Source organism: Tursiops truncatus, chromosome 9 (genome assembly GCF_011762595.2).
Source record: "Tursiops truncatus isolate mTurTru1 chromosome 9, mTurTru1.mat.Y, whole genome shotgun sequence".
Classification (NCBI taxonomy): Eukaryota; Metazoa; Chordata; class Mammalia; order Artiodactyla; family Delphinidae; genus Tursiops; species Tursiops truncatus.
In genome coordinates, this window is record NC_047042.1 from 54831323 (window position 1) to 54851812 (window position 20490).

Here is a 20490-nt window from a genome sequence, read left to right on the forward strand (position 1 = left end):
TCTTTGCTTTATTTTTTTGTCCTGTCCACTGGCTTTCAATTAAATGCTTGAGGAAGATAGTATAAGATCAGCGGCTAATATTTACGTAGTACTTTCTAATTACTGTCACCAAGCATGGTTCTAAGTACCTTACATGCGTTGATGGATTCATTTACTTCTCACAGCAACTGGTTGGAGGTCCAAGTTACAAATGAGTAAACTGAGGCAAAAGATGGGAAGCCCACCCACCTGAAAAGCGATAGAGCCAAGATTTAAACCCAGATCATTTGACACTGTAACAGAGCAGGATCCTACGGGGCCTTCCAGGAATAGACCCCCTTACCCCATATCCTCTGCTGTAGCTCCTCTCAGCAGTACTGAAGGAATAGCATCTGATGCACATTTCCTGGGTTGCTTTACAGATGCTTAAACCACCACCAAATGGAAGAAATTAACTACTTGATGACCATGACCACACCTGCTGGCAGCTAAGGATTGATAACGTTAACCCCTGTGACACCGCCCTGTTACCTCACCATCACATACCCTGGAACACCCCTCCCTCACCTGGCCTTTAAAAATGCTTTGGTGAAACCCATTGGGGAGCGCGGCTGTTTTGAGCACTAGCCGTCCTGAACTCCTTGCTTTGTGCCCTGAAATAAATACTGCACTTTCCTTCCCCGCAACCCAATGTCAGTAGTTTGCCTTTACTGCGTGAGAGCGAGCGGATCCAAGTTTGGTTCGGTAACAACACCATCTGAGCTTTAAAACCACCGACGGTACAGATTCTTCAGAAAATAAGAAGCACAATAAGAGTTACCCCACCAAGCAGTGTTTGACCGTGTATGTGTTGGGAGAGAGGGATGAAACGTGTTTAGGAAAGTTCCCTCCGTCCCCTTCCCCACGGCTACTTTTCCTGTCCCTGATGGGTGGGATCAGGATTCTGGGCACAGCCTAAACTGAGAGTCTCAACTTTTCTGTTGTATTTTTTGAACAGTTGTGCTTATTATTATTACTACTATTATTATTATTAAAGTATTTGAAGACTTCAGACAAACAAATGCAAGATGGGACTTTTAGCCCAACTAGGGAAAAAAATGAATAAAAAGATAACGTCCAACCCCAACGCTCTCACCCCATTGTAGATGTATCCCTTTAGGAAAATGGAGCTATGACAGAATTCTGCAGGAGATAAATTGGGGTGGTCATAGTGATGGAAGTGTTTGCTTTTAATAAGATTCCCTCTGTGAACTATGTTTCAACTTATAGAACCCGCAGAAACACATCTACGGGGTGTTGTGTATTTCCTACTCTTTTCCCGGACCCTTACTGAATAAGCAACTTGTAAAGGTCAGCAAAAATTGATACAATTTATTACTGGGGTGTATTTCATAAATGAACATGCTAACCAACCGGCTCTGCATGGCTGCTGATAACTACTTCCAAGTTCTTTGGGACCCACTTTTGAAGAGACCTGCACTCTTTTAGATGCCTCCATGGTGGAGAAATAACACACAGGCTTTGCATCGGTTAGATTTGGGTCAAATCCAGCCTACCACTTACCAGCTGAGTGACCTTGGGCAAATTTTTAACTTCCCATTTAAAAATTGCCTATAGCCAGATTAAAAGAGAAGATGTACGAAAAGCACTCAGCACATTGTAGACCCTAAATAAAAGTTCATTTCCTTTCCTTCACTAATTACTTTTTGGTTAATGTCACTTTTAAGTTGAGCCTAAAAATTTTCACCTATGCGTAATTTTGTCTTTTACCATATTGACTGCTTCCCAGAGGAACATCGCTACTAACATAACTTAAAATAAAATTTGGCATACATCGATATATATTTTTAAACCAATTTAATTTACTTCCCTGAATCCCAAAAGTGGTTTTTTTTTGCAACTGGAGACTGCATTGCCAATGCATATTACCAATTACCACTCTAAAATAAAAAGCTTAAGGAAGGTTAAATATAGCCCAGAATTAACAGCCCATTTCTTTCAATGTCCCAACCATCTCTTATTCAATTTCAAGGTACAGATACAGACAGAAGAAGAACTGAAATTTACTTGTTGGCCAGAAAATGATCAACCAAAATTGTCCAAATTTAAAGTCTCAAGGCAAATATGATTGGACAAATAAGGAAATAAAGTAATTTGTTGTTCAGTTATTATTTACTGCACTACAAACTACCCTAAAACTTAGTGGCTTGAAACAACCATCATTTTATTACATCTCACGATTTTGTGGGTCAGGGCTCAGCTCAATGATTCTTCAGTATCATGTGGCATTGACTGGGATCACTCAGCAGAATTTAGCTAGTGAATACCCTAGTCTGGAAGGTCCAGGATGGATGAGTTCACCCACCTGTCTAACGCCTTGGCAGGGAGGGCTGGAAGGCAGTGCTCAGCTGGGGTTATCAACCACACCCCTTACATGTGGCCTCTTTATCATGGTGATCTAGGGGAAGACTTACATAGAGGCTCAGGGCTCCAAAAGCCAGTATTCCAAGAAACAAAGCAGAGGCTATGTCTTATGACTTAGCGCCTGAAAACCCAGAATGTAACTTCCACAGCGTTCTATTGTTGAAGCAAGCCCAGATTCAAAGACAGGGGAATTATACTCTACCGCTCAATGGGAGAAAGAGTGAAGAGTTTCCAGACATCTTCATTCTAGTATACTTGTTTTTATGAAACAGAATGCCATTAAATAACAATAATAAACAAATAATAATAAACAAAGTTAGTTTAAAAAAAAAAACCAACTCCTATATTTTCTGTTCATTGTTCATGGAGAAACACATACCATTGTCAGCATAAAGGAGATTTGCAATGAAGACCGGCAGTCAACCACCAGAGGTCAGGTTTCTAGAAACATTCAGGAATAACATTATTGCTGCACAAGTTTTTCTCACCCCATTATCATTATTCTTAAAGATTACTCAGCGTCCAAGTTTGCTATCCCCAGCATAGAGAAAGGCAAAGTCCATGCATCTGACATTTTGTAAATGTAACAAATATTTATTAAGGACCTACTATGTGCCAAGCACTACATTAGAAACTGGGGATATACTGGTGAGTGAGGGAGACGTGGTCCATGCCCTCATGGAGCGTGGGAGACTATCTGGGAAGGGAGACAGATATACACTACGGAGGAAGTGTGGGAAGTTCCATGGTCAGATGCCACGGGAAGGCTTGGCTAGAGCATGTAACGTGGTGGAAGAGGAAAGGTAGCCAGGTGAAGGAAAGGCAATGGGTCAGGGTAAGTGAACTGCCAAAACAAATAAAACCCCACGTTACAATGGCTCAAACAGCACAGCAGTTTATTTTTTCTCAGTGAACAACCTAAGGTAGTTCCTGAGAGTGGGAAGAGGGGATGAAGGAGGTCAGTCTGTTCCTTCAGGAACCAGCCTGGAGAAGCTCTGCCATTTGCAATTCAAGGCCGCCAAGGGTGCCAGGCATGGGCATCTCCAGAAGGCTGAGAAAGAACCTGGAGGCTCCCTCGTGGAAGAGTTTCACGGGCCTGGCGCTTTGCCTGTGTACCTTCCTCTGCCTAGAAATCAGTCCTGCTCATCACAAGGGGGGCAGGAGGATGTAGTCCTGGTGCCCAGGAAGAAAGAGGAAACGGGTTTCTGAGAGCAGTAGTGGGCTCACTACTGCCTATTTGTGGGCTCACAAATAGGCATTGGACAAATAGGTATAGGACAACCTCAAAGCTTTTATAAAGAATCCCAATTAGGGCAACCCAGACAGCTGAACTGTTTTTAGTTTAAATCATTTATTTTTGGATTATATAACGCATACTATGAAAAAATTAAAACTTTTAAAATCCTGTGCTGGGTTTAAAGGATATCTAAGAAAACATGGAGAAACTGGTGATAGAGCGGGGGAGGGGTACTTTATCTTTAACAATTATTACTGATACAACTTCTCCGCTGAGTTTTAACTGGAGGCGGAGCGTGGGAATTGAATACACGTTTGTTATTTGGTGAGGTCCTTGAAAAGGCTAATTGCAATGGAAAAAACAATTTGGCAAGAAAAACTTATCTTGGCACCTGATTCAATCTTGACTGATTGCTAGAAGCACCAGTACAATAAATTTGTCAGTCTGAATGATGAGAAAGCGGCTTCAGAAGTTCAGCCCCTGCCACTCCCTGGGCACCTTTGACACCATGAAAGATGTTACATTCTTCCAAACTGCTGGTAGAAGTGGATTTTTTTTTCTAATAGCATACTTTGAAATCTTCAAGCTTCTCTTTTTTTTTTTTCCAGATGACCTGCACCTATCACCTCACTGCAAGGCTGGGTTTCTCTGAGGAATATAGACAGCCAGTAGGAAATGGATACACAGGGACTTCAGAATTCAGGTAGGCTTGCTTTCTGAAAGTAAATCCATCTTCCTCTGCTAATGTTCACATATTAAAAGCAATAAAGGGGCTTCCTGGTGGCGCAGTGGTTGAGAGTCCACCTGCCGATGCAGGGGACACGGGTCCGTGCCCCGGTCCGGGAAGACCTCACATGCCCCGGAGCGGCTGGGCCCGTGAGCCATGGCCGCTGAGCCTGCGCGTCCGGAGCCTGTGCTCCGCAACGCGAGAGGCCGCAACAGCGAGAGGCCCGCGTACCGCAAAAAAAAAAAAAAAAAAAAAGCAATAAAAACGTCAACACTGTGATGGTTAATTTTATGCGTCAACTTGACTGGGTTAAGGGATGCCCAGATAGCTGGGCATTCTGCATGTGTGTGTGAGGGTTTTCTGGAAATAGATTAGCATTTGAATCTATAGACTGAGTAAAGAAGATCACCCTCACCAATTCGGGTGGGCATCATCCAATCTCTTGAGGGCCTAAATAGAACACGAAGGTAGAGGAAGGGAAGTTTGCTCTCTCTGCCTGACTTGGAACATCCGTCTTCTCCTGCCCTCGGACATTGGTGCTCCTCGGACATTGGTGCTCCAACCTTCAGACTCAGACTGAACTATACCACTGGCTGCCCTGGTTTTCCAGATCATAGATGGCGGATCTTGGGACCCTCAGTCTCCATTATCATGTGAGTCAGTTTCTATAATAAATCTCCTCATATAAAGATATAATCTATATATCTATATATAGAACCAAACAGGCTATATCTCTGTATATCTATATAGATATACAGAAAATTTTTCCCAGAAAATTTTATATATCTATATGGATATATCTGTATATCCATATAGATATATCCTATTGGTTTTGTTCTCTGGAGAACCCTGACTAATACACACACTGAAAACCAACCAAACAGGCAAATCCCAGAGTCACTTAGGTGGCTGATTAAGACTTGGCAGTTTCATGATTTTGGAGCTGGGACAAGCACTAAATTTGGGTCCCATCTCTGCCTCTTACTTGAACTTACTCCTCCTCCAAGCCTCAGTTTTCTCATCTGTAAAGTGGAGATGATAACACCTAACTCACATGATGACCGTGATTCATCTGGCACCCAGGAGATACTTGAAGTGGTAGCTGTCATTATTTTCAGGTTCCTTGGAATTCCATTCCATTGTACAAACATCACTGAGTGCCCACCATGTACCTGAATAACGGCATTCTCTGCCCTTAAAAGGCTCGCAACTACTAGAGGAGTGACCTGCTGAAAAAGTTTAAAAAGAAGCCAGTAATTCTGACTTGGGAGGGCAAGTTGTTGGGAAATGTGTCCTGGAAAGACTAGCCTTTGATCAAGGACCTTGTGGCAAAGGATTCAGAAGAGAACAACAAACATCTTTGAAATCTCCCTGGATTCCATTTCTCATTGCTCTCTCCTCACCAAAAAAGCCCTGCCCACACAGGGTAATGCCAAACATTCCCCCCAGCTATGAAATAAGCCTCACATGCTAGAATCAGAAATATGCTTGAAATGTAGAAAACCCTAAAGGAAGTCACAGGTAGATGAGACAAACAATCACCTTAAAGCGTAAATGTTGATATCCTTTCTGGATAGCAGTTTGATCAGGCAGTTGTAAGATACAGGGGAAGTGTACAAAAAGGAAACCACTATTTCACAACTTTGCTACTTTTAGTTTAGTTAGAAGAGTGGGGCACCAGGTTCTGATATCTATAATTGCTACATTTTTTTGAATGCTTACTTTGTGTCCAGCATGGTCCTTAATAAGCATTATTTCATCGACTCTTTGTACAACTCTATAAAGTATTATTATCCTTATTTTACAGATGGAAAACAAAACAAAACAATCCTCAAGAGGCAGCCTACAAGTCTGGCACAGTTGATACTAGGATTTAAGGTCTCAGGCCTCAGTCCAAACCTTAACTTTTGATTACTGCCTGACAGGTGAATTTTGGGAGAAGTCAAACATTTAGACACAATCCTGAAAGTTCAGCTTTTCACCTCATGTTAATCTTCACTCACTCAAAACAGATAGTTATTCCTTCTGTTCTTGAAAGCTTTCTGGAATAGTGATTCCTAAAACAACCCCTGCAATCCAATGTAATGATTTCTATTACCCTGATATTAAAATATATTATTTTTATGCCTTCTAGAAATCTCTTTTTCTAAGAAAGTGAGGAAGTTTGCTTGGGCTGGATTTTCAAGGGAGGAGGAAATTGTAGGGACTTCCTTTTGTTTCTACTAAAGCTTTTGTCATTTCTTCTAAAATCGCCACAAAACATAGTCATTATAAGACTAAGAAATCTGAGATAAAATTACATTTAAAATCTTTTATTATCCACAATATGCACAAGAACCTAAAACATTTTCTCAGATCACAATTTAGAGGCTGATTTCCTCTTTTATGTCTTGTCTGACAATTCTCCACTATTAGGGAGTCCAGAAAAAATGCTGTTGATGGCTCTCAGGCATGTTTATATAATACTTTATTAAATGCCATCTGCTTTTGCTTTATTAATGTTTTATTAAGGACCATCTGGCTGTTGCTAGATCATATAGACTCTCCAGTGAGTCAGTTCTCACCTCTCAATAAATTATCAAGAGTCATCATTAGCATAAGAGAGATGAAACCGGGTAGTGGAAAGAGGAGGAATCCAGGACACCTATGTCCCAAGGCTGCCCCCAACTGGTGTTGTGGTCAGCATGGTCCCTCTACCTGTCTGGGCCCATGTGTTTCACCTGGAAATAAAAGGTTGCACGCAATCTCTGAGATGACTTCCAACTTTAAAATTCTAGGTCAGAAACTTAAATGCAGTGCTGTGGGCCAAAAATCCCAGGAGTATGGGGGAGGGCATGTAAACACCTTCCTGGCTACAGCCTGGGACCTAATGGACAAAGAACTGGTAAGATTTAGGACAGGTGGGAGAGGGACCAGCACATCCTCAGCCAGGTGGAGACTTCTGTAAGGTCTGGGGCAGGAGTGGGGACCTGAGATGGAAAAGACAGGCTGAGAGCAGATTGGGGAGGGCTTTTCCTGATGATGGGAAATTGTCAATTACATCTTTTCTCCACATCGTTTTTTTCCCTTCTTGTCCTCAGCAATGTATAGTCCTTGGGAGCCAGCCATTCAAATAGGTCTAGGCAAACAGATTGGTCTCTTTACTGCTTTAAACATTATGCTTAAAGCAAGAGTTTCCCAAATGGTGCAGCGTGCAGTTGACAAGAGGACCTAGAAATTGAAGCCTTCAGCCCTGGAGATGTGAGTCACTCACTGGCTGGTTCTTGTATGAATACTTTTATTTTCTTATTTTTTAAAAAATTTTTATTGGAGGGCTTCCCTGGTGGCGCAGTGGTTGAGAGTCCACCTGCCGATGCCGGGGACACGGGTTCGTGCCCCGGTCCGGGAAGATCCCACGTGCCGTGGAGCGGCTGGGCCCGTGAGCCATGGCCGCTGGGCCTGCGCGTCCGGAGCCTGTTCTCCGCAGCGGGAGAGGCCACAGCAGTGAGAGGCCCGGTTACCGCAAAAAAAAAAAAAAAAAAAAAAAAAAAAAAATTTTATTGGAGTAGAGTTGATTTACAATGTTGTATTAGTTTCTGCTGTATAGCAAAGTGAATCAGTTATACATGAATACTTTTATTTTCTATGTGTGCCATGATATGACACAGATTGGGAGTGCTACTCTAAAGCAATCTTATCCACCAAATTAATTTGCTTGGCTAATGTTACTTATCAGCAGTTCAAACATAAACAGCATTTATATTAAATTGTTTTTATATACTAATATATAAAACATGTATTATATATTTAATGATACTAAATATGATTATGTATATTTAATATATATTAAATTCATATTGCTATAGCCTGAAAGTATCACCCCAACATTCATATGTTAAACCTAATCCCTAAGTGTGATGGTATTTGGAGGTGGGGCTGTTGGGAGGTGATTAGGTCCTGAGGGCAGAGCCCTCATGAATGGAATTAGTGCCCTTTTAAAAGAGGTCCCAGAGATCTCCCTTCCCCTTCTTCTCGTGAAGAAAGAGCAAAAAGAAGTCCACCATCTATGAATCAGGAAGTGGGTTCCTACTGAGTCTGCACTCCTTCTCAGATGTGACTCGAACCCAGCTTCACCTCAGGTTGGGACTTGAACCCACAATCCCTGACTTGGGAGGGGACTTGAACCAACTGTCTTTTAATTGAAACCATTCACCTGCTGTCAGGACTTACTGAAGCTCAGGTTCTTTTATCTCGATGAAGAAAGAATTCAGTGTGAGGCAGAGAGTAAGTTTATTAGCATAGGATGCTTGGGACAGATACAAGCCGTCAGGAGAGGGAGCACAGCCAGAGAACAAAGAGGGCTACATTTTTATAATCAAGAAAACGTGGGGAGCGAAGACCACCTTCTTTCTCATTCTTGGGCAGACATCAAGGCTTACATCATTAGTCCCTCCTTTAACCCTATGTCGTCAAACTGGGACTGTCATGGTGTTATTTAAATCATATGCGTATTAGCAAAAGGGTGATGACATTTTCTAAAATATGGTAATTCATCTCAGGTTTCGGTATAATGTCCCCTTTCACCTAGTTTCTTTCCCCTTTCACCTATATTCCTGTCTTGGCTACATGCAGAAATGCTACTCTTCGAGGACAATTAACTCCCTGACTTCATGTAACAAGATGTAGACCCCATATCTATTTTCTTGCACTTTAACTACATATGTAGATTGTTGCTTGGTTACTGGGTTCTTTTCTTGAAATGACAATTAATAGGGAAATAAAGAAAATATACATGCTGTTTGCAGTCTGGCACTTAAGGAGCTTGAAAATCACTACTGCATCCTAACAAGTACAAACCTGAACAAAGTGAAAAACCAACAACTCTTCTTAGATTTGCTAGAGAGGTGAGGCCACAGAGTAAAATGCTATCTTGGAGAGACAGACATGCAGGTACAAAGAATCACAACTCACCAGAGCAGAAACCTCTGCAGGAACCAGTGCTGAGGTAGGAAAACCTGAACTGTAATTGACAAATTGCTGGAGGCTCAGAGGGGATGAGTCTAAAAGTTAAAAACTTTCCAGCACTGGTGAGTTTTACCTCTAGGACCTCTACAAGGTTCTCACAGTTAATATCAGAGGAAAATCTCCTCTTGCATCCAGAAGGGGGAGGGAAAAAGTACTCATTTTGAAATTTACCACTGCATCCACTTCTTCTTAATAAGGTCTGTCTTCAAGAGAAACTATTTCACCAAAGCCTAACCTATTGAGATTTTATCAAGACATTGACCTGGAGGAAGGGAAATACCCAACTTCAGCCCACTCTAGCCGCCCACCTACCCAAGGGAGGAGAAAGAAACTGAGATACACTTGTGCAATCCCAGGTCCAGAGGCGCACTAAGGTTCTGAGATCCAATCACAGTCTCCCAAGGCAAAGGAAATAAAAGCAAAAATAAACAAATGGGACCTAATCAAACATATGCTTTTGCACAGTGAAGGAAACCATAAATAAAATGAAACGACACCTACGGAATGGGAGCAAATATTTGCAAACGATGTGACTGATAAGAGCTTCATTTCTAAAATATACAAACAGTTCATACAGCTCAAACAATCCAATCAAAAAATGGGCAGAAGACCTAAATAGACATTTCTCCAAAGAGCACATACAGATGGCGAACAGGCACATGAAAAGGTGCTCAACATTGCTAATTATTAGAGAAATGCAAATCAAAACTACAATGAGGTATCGCCTCACACCGGTCAGAGTGGCCATCATAAAAGTCTACAAATAATAAATGCTGGAGAGGGTGTGGAGAAAAGCGAACCCTCTTGCACTGTTGGCGGGAATGTAAATTGGTGCAGCCACTATAGAGAACAGTATGGAAGTTCCTTAAAAAACTAAAATAGAGTTACCATATGATCCAGCAATCCAACTCCTGGGCATATACGTGGAGAAAACTCTAATTTGAAAAGATACCTACACCCCAATGTTCATAGCAGCACTATTTCCAATAGCCAAGACACGGAAGCAGCCTAAGTGTCCACCAACAGATAAATGGGTAAAGAAGCTGTGGTATATATACAATGGAATATTACTTGGCCATAACAAGGAATGAAATAATGCCATCCGTAGCAACATGGATGGAACTAGAGATTATCATACTAACTGAAGTAAGTCAGACAAAGACAAATATCATGATATTACTTATATGTGGAATTTAAAAAAAAATACAAATGAACTTATTTACAAAACAGAAACAGACTCACAGACATAGAAAACAAATTTATGGTTGCCAAAGGGGAAGTGGAGGGGAGGAATAAATTAGGAGTTTGGGACTAACAGATACACATTACTATATACAAAACATAAACAACAAGGACCTACTGTACAGCACAGGGAACTATATTTAATATCTTGTAATCACCTATACTAGAAAAGAATCTGAAAAAGAATATATATGTATATATATATCCGATATGTATATATCCAAATCACTTTGCTATACACCTGAAACTAACATAATATTGTAAATCAACTCTACTTTAATTTAAATTTTTTTAATTAAATAAAAGACTGAGATCTAATCATAGGTCTATAGAACACTTTCCTTCCCTGACACCTTACTACCACATCACTGAAGGCCTATTTACTGCAGTTTCTTTACCCAAGACATACATCATGCACAGCTTTCAACAAAAAATTACAAGGCATACTAAAAAACAAAAACACAATTTGAAAAGACAGAGTAAGCATCAGAACCAGACTCAAATATGGCAGAGATGTTGGTATTATCAGACCTGGAATTTAAAACAACTATAATTAATATGCTAAAGGTTCTAATGGGTAAAAGGAGACAACATGCAAGAACATTGATAATTGTAATATAAAAAAAAATTTTGGTCTTGTCCCTGGTTCCTGGCACAGAACTTGTAAAACTCTTGGAATCTCCTGGGTGATGATGGTGTCTTTGGTGTGTTAATAAAATGACTTTTGGCTGAGAGATGCCTAGATAGCTTCAGGATGGGGGCTGGGCACCAGAAAGACCAAACCATGTGATCAGAGGGCTGGAAATTTCAGTCCCATCCCTGACCTCTGGCAAAGGGAAGGGACTAGAGATTATGTTCAATCACCAATGACCAATAGTTTTAAACAGTCATGCTTATGTAATGGAACCTCCATAAAATCCCAATAAACAACAGGGTTTGGAGAGCTTCCAAACACATTGAGGTGCTAGGCAAGTGGTGCACCCAGAGAGGGCATGGAAGCTTGGTGCCCCTCGCCTCATACGTTACCCTGTGCATCTCTTCCATTTGGCTGTTCCTGGGTGGTGTTCTTTATAATAAACTGGTAATAGTAAGTAAAGTGCTTTCCTGATTTCTGTGAGTTACTCTAGAAAATTATCAAACCTGAGGAGGGAGTTGTAGGACTCTCCAAATTTGCAGCCAAGTCAAACAAAACTGTGGGTAACCTGGGAACCTGATACTTGTGACAGGTGTCTGAAGTGGAGACAATATTGTGGGACTGAGCCCTTAACCTGTGGGGTCAGTGCTAAATCCAGGAGTTGGTGTCAGAGTTGAACTGACACCCAGTTGGTGTCAGAGAATTGGAGAACTGGTTGGCATTAGAAAACACTCCTGAAAGAACCTGAGAGTAGTGTAAGCAGAGAGATGGAAATTCTAAGAAAGAATGAGAAAGGAGTACTAGAGATCAAAAACATTGTAATAAAAATGAAGAATGCCTTTGATGGACTAATTAGTAGACTGGACATGACTGAGATAAGAATCTCTGAGCTTGAGGATATGTCAATAGAAACTTCCAAAGCTGAAAAGCAAAGAGAAAAAAGACTGAAAAAGAGAGAACTAAATATTCAAGAACTGTGGGACAATGAAAAAAGATACCAGAAGGAGAAGAAAGAGAGAAAGGGCCAGAAGAAATATCTGAAACAATAATGACTGAAATTTTCCCCAAATTAATGTCAGATATAAAACCACAGATCCAGGAAGCTCAGAGGACACCAAGGTGGATAAATGCCAAAGAAACTATACCTAGGCATGTCATATTCAAACAGCAGAAAATCAAAGAGAAGGGAAGAAATCTTGAAAGATGAAAATATAAATCATGTTAGATAGTGGTAAATGCCAAGGGGAAAAAATAAAGAAGGGGCTAAGGAATTGTACTGGGTGGGGGGGAGGGGGGACTGGGGTTGGGGGGCAGGGCAAAGTTTGGAATTTTCCATAGACTGACCAGGGAAAGAATCCCTGGATAGGGGAGTTTACAGTCAAATTACTGTGAGCTCTTGAATTCATGGTGGACACATTAATAATGCCTTTCTTTATTTGGAGACTGTAACAGGCTCCTTGGTGCAGTAGAAAGGGTATAACTAGGCTGGCATCCTGTTCTGCCACCCACTGACTGTGTGAGCATGGGCAGGTTACCTGACTGTCTGGGCCTCTGTTTCACATCTACAGCTGAGCTTCTTCCTAAAGGACCTAGATCTGCAGGGACGCCCCTGTCCCCAGCTCAGGGTGGCTGCCCTGTGCCTATCTTCAGGTCTCAGCTTAAACTTCACTTTCTCTTGGCAGCATTCCCCAACCCAGAGGTTTAGTAAGGTCTCTCTTATTTAGTCTCATATCTTCCTTCATAATAGTTTTCTCAATTCTGATTAATTAGTTGGTTGTGTAACTATCTAATGTCTGTTTTTCCTGCTGGCATGCAAGTTCTGTAAGAGGGAGAGCCGTGCCTGTCTTTGTTCACTGCTACATCCCTAGCACTTCTCACAATGTCTAGCACAGAGTAGGTACTCCACAAGTATCTTTTGACTGCACAGATGAATAAATGAACAGTCGAGTGGTTATGAATTAGAGATAATTCTAGGTTAAGTAACTGGCACAGTGCCTGGCATATATTTGGTGCCTAGTAAATGATAGCTGTTGATTTCATGGACCTATTTCTCATCAGATGTTAGTAGTTTCCACGACTAACTTGGTTTTATGTCTTTGCAAAGGCTGTTGGGATTTTAGGGATGGGTTTCTATATAGTTCAGTAATTTTTCAGAAATACAATCACTAGAACTTAGAGAAAGTTTTTGTTTTGTCTTGTTCGTTCTTTGGGTTTTTTTTCCCCCTCTGGCCGGTTGCTTCTCCTTCTATATGGTAACGCCTCTTTTACCTATGAAGAAGCCATGAGATGAGACTTGGACTTCAAAGATGAAGAATCTAATTGCCAGGACTTGGATTATTTCAAGCAACAAAACACCCAATAACTTTTAAGGACCTGTTGGAATGGGGAGGGGCAGACATACCAGGTGCTGGCTAGGTTATGGGCTTGCATTGTCATGGGACACCAAGCTTTTCACCTGAACTGCCTTCCTGGTCTGAGAGGCTGTAGGTGGAAATGGTGAACAAGATAGCACTCAGCAACCGCATATACTTTTCTTTCTCCCACCTTCATTCCTGAAGGGTCTGTCCTTGGTCTCCTGGAAACTCATCCATGACAATAAAAATTTTTTTCCTTCTACAGGCATACCTTGGAGATACTGCAAGTTCAGTTCCAGGTCACGCAATAAAATGAATATTGCAATAATGCTAGTGACACGAACTTTTTGGTTTCCCAATTTGTATAAAAGTTACGTTTATACTATAGTCTATTAAGTGTGCAGTAGCATTATGTCTAAAAAATGTACACACCTTAATTAAAAAATACTTTCCTGCTAAAAAAAAATGCTAACTACCATCTGAACTTTCAAGAAGTCATAATCTTGCTGGTGGAGGGTCCTGCCTCGACGTTGATGGCTCCTGACTGATCAGGGTGGATGGTTGCTGAAGGCTGGGGCGATTGTGGCAGTTTCTTGAAATAAAACAACAATGAAGTTAGCTGCACCGATTTTCTCTTCCTTTCATGAACCATTTCTCTGTAGCATGCAATGCTGCCTGATAGCATTTTACCTACAGTGGAATTTCTTTCAAAACTGGAATCAATCCTCTCAAACTCTGCCACTGTTTTATCAGCTAAGTTTATGCACTATTCTAAATCCTTTGTTGTCACTTTAACAATATTCACAGTATTTTCGTCAGGCGTAGATTCCTTCTTAAGAAACCACTTTTTATTTTCGTGCATAAGAAAATAGCTTCTCATCCATTAAAGCTGTATCACAAGATTGCAGTCATTCAGTCACATCTCCAGGCTCCACTTCTAATTCTAGTTCTCTTGCTATTTCCATCACATCGGCAGTTACTTTCTCCACTAAAGCCTTGAACCCCTAAAAGTTATCCATTGAGGCTTGGAATCAACCTCTTCCAAACTCTTGTTAATGTTGATATTTTGGCCTCTTCCCGTGAATCACAAATGTTCTTAAATGGCATCTAGAATGATATATTCTTTCCAGAAGGTTTCAATTTACTTTGCCCATATTCATCAGAGGAATCACTATCTATGGCAGCTATAGCCTTATGAAATATATTTCTTAATGAAACTCGAACGTTGAAATTACTCCTTGATCCATGGGCTGCAGAATGGATGATCTGTTAGCAGGTATGAAAACAACATTAAACTCATTGTACATCTCCATCAGAGCTCTTGGGTGACCAGGTGCATTGTCAATGAGCAGTACTATTTTGAAAGGAATCTTTCTTTTTTTTCCTGAGCAATAGGTCTCAACACTGGGCTGAAAATATTCAGTAAACCAGGTTGTAAACAGATGTGCTGTCATCCAGGCTTTGTTCTTCCATTTATAGAGCACAGGCAGAGTAGATTTAGCATAATTCTTAAGGGTCCTAGGATTTTTGACATGACAAATGAGCACTGGCTCCAACTTAAAGTCACCAGCTGCATGATCCTCTAATAAGAGCATCAGCCTGTCCTTTGAAGCTTTGAAGGCAGGCACTGACTTTTCCTCTCCAGCTATGAAAGTCCTAGATGATTATCTTCCTCCAATAGAAGGCTGTTGTGTCTACATTGAAAATCTGTTTAGTGCAGCCACCTTCATTAATTACCTTAGCTAGATCTTCTACATAACTTGCTGCAGCTCCTACATCAGCACTTCCTGCTTCTCCTTGCACTTTTATGTTATGGAGACAGCTTTTTTCCTTAAGCTTCATGAATCAACCTCTGCTATCTGTAAACTTTCTTCTGCAGCTTCCTCACTCTCTCAATCTTCATAGAATTGATGAGAGTTATGGCCTTGCTCTGGATTAGGCTTTGGCTTAAGGGCATGTTGTGGCTCGTCTGATCTTCTATCCAGACCACCAAAACTTTCTTCAGCAATAAGGCTGTTTCACTTGCTTATCATTAGTGCGGCCACTGGAGTTGCATTTTTAACTCCTTCAAGAAGTTTTCCTTTGCATTCACAACTTGCTGTTTGGTGCAAGAGGCCTAGGTTTCGGCCTATCTTGACTTTCGTTCGACATGCCTTCCTCACTAAATTTAGTCATTTCTAGCTTTTGATTTAAAGTGAGAGACATGTGACTCTACTTTTCACTAAAACACTTAGAGGCCATTGTAAGGTTATTAACTGGCCTAATTTCAGTATTGCTGTGTCTCAGGGAAAAGGGAGGTCCAAGGAGAGGGAGAGAGATGGGGAAATGGTCGATGGACACACATTTATCAAGTTTGCCATCTTATATGGGTGCAGTTTGCAGCACCCTAAGACTATTTTAAGAGTAACATCAAAGATCACTGATCGGAGATGAGCATAACAAATATAATAATAATGAAAAAGGTTGAAATCTTGCCAGAATTACCAAAATGTCGCACAGAGACACAAAGTGAGCAAATTCTGTTGGAAAAATAGTGTCAATAGACTTGCTTGAGGCAGGGTTGCCGCAAACCTTCAATTTGTAAAAAGCACAATATCTGTGAAGTGCAATGAAGCGAAGCACAATAAAACAAGGTGTGCCTGTATTTTCTTCTTAAACTCAATTCCACTCAGGCACTTATACACTCTTGGGTATAAACAAATTCAGCATTTATTCTTACGCTTCTGTTTAAATCATTTGAGCTATAATTCTGTTTTATGATTTAGACATCTCAAGTTATATAGCCAGTACCTGAAGCAAATTGAAAAGAAATTAAGTTGGATAGCTTAAGATAAAATGCCGTTATTATTCTTTCATATTTTAGTGCAAATCATAAATCCACAGATCCGTGGCCTTCATTTTAATATAGTTTATGACTAATTCATTTTAATTGTTCATAGTTGATGGAAATTCATATTGTTCTTCTATTTGCTGATCTGCAATCGGTTCTTATTTTCATATATTTTATGGAGACTCTCAGCTTTAGATATACTATGCAGATCTAAAGAATTTTTAAGACCAATTAACAGTCATAATTGTTGTCATTTGTCACCAAGCTCCCTCTCTTGCCCACCTTTATAAGAGCCTTTCTGTGTCTTCTAAAATGGTGATGGCACGGGCCCTTGGGTTTTGCAGAGCCAGAGAGCTAGCATATATAGAGAGAGAGATGAAAATATCCTTTGGAAGAAACTCTTTCTAGGAGCTAGCACTCTCCATCCCTTTGTCAGCTATGGAAAGCTCTGTGGCTATCTACTTCCTGGGGTACCAGAAGGCTCAAATGCCATAACCACATCTTCTCTTGTTCCCAGTACAGCCAGGTCCTTGCTTTTTTTAATGGCTTCTAATCCCTTTTTATCTGTAATTTCGCCATGTTTACATAGATGTGTGTCTCTCAGATCCACAAATCCTTTGGAAAGTATGTGGGGCCTAGGTTACAAAAAGTCATCCTGGGCTTCCCTGGTGGCGCAGTGGTTGAGAGTCCGCCTGCCGATGCAGGGGACACGGGTTCGTGCCCTGGTCCAGGAAGATCCCACATGCCACGGAGCGGCTAGGCACGTGAGCCATGGCCGCTGAGCCTGCGCGTCCGGAGCCGGTGCTCCGCAACGGGAGGGGCCACAACAGTAAGAGGCCCGCGTACCACAAAAACAACAACAACAACAATAAAAAAAACCCAAGTCATCCTGCTTTCTTTAAGAGGGGAAAAATCTGTCTTTCTGAGACACTCTTGCCTGGTACTAATCTGAGTTTTAAGGGACTGGCAGGCCCCGTTCATCCTCCATCTCCTCTGTAACTCCACCAGGACTGCTGCAAAGAAGCCATTTCTCCCTGTTATCTCCTGGTGGCACCCCTCATTTGCACTTAACACAAACAGGATCATGGTCACCTGCTTGACATTTTTTCTTTTACAATGTGTATTTCACCTTGAGCCCTCCAACTAGAACCAAGACCACCCCCAAAGATTTCATGCATTTCCCAGGACTTAAATCTCATGCTCACCTGTAGCTTTAAGAGCCCAGGTCTGCAAGCTCACTACGCTCATCTAGTCCATCCTCTCTTTGGAGATGATGCAACTATGGAATCCAGCCTCTGCCTTTCATTTACACAAATACTACCCACACAAGGCATATGTGTGTGGAAGATGTTCCTGAATGCTTGGGAAAACAGAAAGTGTTTGTAAGAAAGCAAAACAAGCAACTAAAAATTATATGATAGGTGGCCCTGGGATTTTGCCATCTCTGTGGCTTGTCTTCTGCCAAGCCACACTCTTGGACTGTCATTTATCACCCCCAGTGTTTTATCAAATTAGTTTTCCCAATGAAGACAAGTTATTTTCCTAAGTGGAAATCCGATACCAGGTTTTATGGTGATTTTTTTCTCATCCTGTTGCAAAATATGACATGGACACAATATTTTCTAACTCTCTAGTAAGTCTAAGAAGGCAAAGACCTTCGTTTAGATTTCTTAATAACTCAGGAGAGGGGAAGAGGATTAATGTTGACCATCTGTTGTGTGTTGTGTTGAGATGAAATAATTTACTTAAAAATCACATAGCTTAGGGCTTCCCTGGTGGTGCAGTGATTGAGAGTCCGCCTGCCGATGCAGGGGACACGGGTTCGTGCCCCGGTCCGGGAAGATCCCACATGGCGCGGAGCGGCTGGGCCCGTGAGCCATGGCCGCTGAGCCTGCGTGTCCGGAGCCTGTGCTCCGCAACGGGAGAGGCCACAACAGTGAGGGGCCCGCGTACCACCAAAAAAAAAAAAAAAAAATCACATAGCTTAGAATGCAAAATCAACACAAATTTGTGAAACAACCAGAATTCCCTGATATTTCAAGCTCACAAAGGGCTACTAGGGACTCCTTGACGTTGCTGCCTCCAATTGCTGCCTACCTGCCCCGACCTGCCTCCTGGAATCTTTGCTAAGGATGCATGGTGGTAAGGAAGAGGGGCTGGTCATGGTGATTAATTTCACCATGGTCATGGTGCTGGTTATGGGGATTAATTTCATGTGACTAAGAGAGTGTTCATCACGGTGGTACTGAGAAAAGTGAAGTCTCAGAAATGGGAAGATGGAAAGGCTTGAGTCAGACTTTGATGAGCCATGAGCCAGTGCCTGCATATACTTGTTGCTTAACTTTTTGTTATCAAAAATGTCAAACCTATACCAAATAAGATAGAGTAGTATAATACAGGTCCCTGTATCCATCATCCAGCTTCAATAATTATCAACTCACGGGCAATCTTGTTTCATCTATATCTACTCCTTGCCCCACAACCACCATCATTTCATTTTAAAGCAAATCACAGGTTTTATTTGATAACCAGGTCTTCACCACCACACTAGGATTTGCTTTTATGTCACGTAAAATTTCAGTTAAAATTTAAACATGAATAAATCACCTTAATTGAAACCTCCTAGATCAGATATAAACAGCTATTCTATTACACACATGAACCTGATGAGATGGGCTCACTTTATCATTGCTTAGGTCACTATTCTCACCTCTTGCCCCAAAGATCATTTATTTCCCAAACCAATCTGATGCAAATTGTGTCCTTTTATTTCTGAAAAGATCAGAGATTCATCTGTATGTGTGATATAGAAATGTGTAGAATGGAAATAATGCTAAAAAGTTAAAAATTATATGCCAAAATATTAGCACTATTTTCTTGGGGTGGTACAAAGTCAGGAAGTTTCCATTTTATTCTTTCCTTTTAGCTTATAATTACTTATTTTCTGTTGGTAAAAGTAATGTATTACTTTTATGACTAAAAAAATGAACATAATGGGGCTTCCCTGTTTTCAAGGCCAGAACAGTGAGAGGCCCGCATACCGCAAAAAAAACCCCGAAAAACAAAAAACCCAAAAACATCCACCATGAGTATAAATTTCAAAGAAACTTTTATGGAAAAGAACACATTTGCCTTCCCTACACAGGTTGAACTCTTGAGGATAAATGGGAAAATGGAAAAAACATTTTCACCAGTCAACAAAATTTGGACACCCTGAAATTGCCCACATAGGCAGGTCCTTGAAATCTGGCCCTGCATATTACCTGAACCAAAACCCATACCCATGACCGCACCCAGGCTTTTAGGGTTGCTTCAGGGAGCAGGAAGCAGTGTAAGGAGTGTAGCTGAGGAATTGAACAACTGAAGTCTGGTGGTTTTAGATGGCTCTTAGGGACAGAGGGTAGGATATTTGAAACTAGGGCGCTCCTGGGAAAACAGACATGCAGAGAGTCACTGACTCCTCTTGGGGCCATTGCTGCAGGTGACTCCATGGAGAAGCAAGGCCATAGCTTGCCTGTGAGCCTGAACTCCTCTAATTCCAAGGAGCTTCCCCTCCGGCTCCTGAAACCCCACCCCCTATAATCAGATCAGTTCAAGTGTCCTTTGATATGAGAGCAGTGTCTCTTAGTGTGACCAAAGGGGATTAAATCCTAATGAGCTATATTTATTGTTCTCATTTAGTTTGCCTTAAAGGAAAAAGTTTATGAAACCAAACTCCATTTTCTAATTCTTCTGCAAGGAACATATATTGTGTGATTTTAAAAAAAGAAAAACAAATCTACTTTGCCCTTCAATCTACTCCAGCTTCCCTTATGATCTCCATAAAGGCTTCCTCTAAAAGGCTGAGTATCAAAAAAAGGGGCAGAGTGGGGGGAGAGAGAGAGGAAAGAGAGAATGTGCGTATGCGTGTGTGGATGTGGGTACACGTGTATATTTATGTTTGTGTGTGTTTACGAAGGGGTGTTAGCACAGACTAGTCAGCAGGTTTCAAAAGTCACTTCCCATTCGGAAAGGGAACGAGAGATCCGAGGAGAGGGACCAGGTTAGCGCTAGGAGTCA

At 41.3% G+C, this 20490-nt stretch overlaps 1 protein-coding gene across 1 annotated transcript in view; it reads right to left on the reverse strand.

The window, feature by feature from the left end:
• Positions 1–20490, reverse strand: part of GSDME (gasdermin E) — a 144756-nt gene that overhangs the window by 106591 nt on the left and 17675 nt on the right. The window lies entirely within an intron of this gene.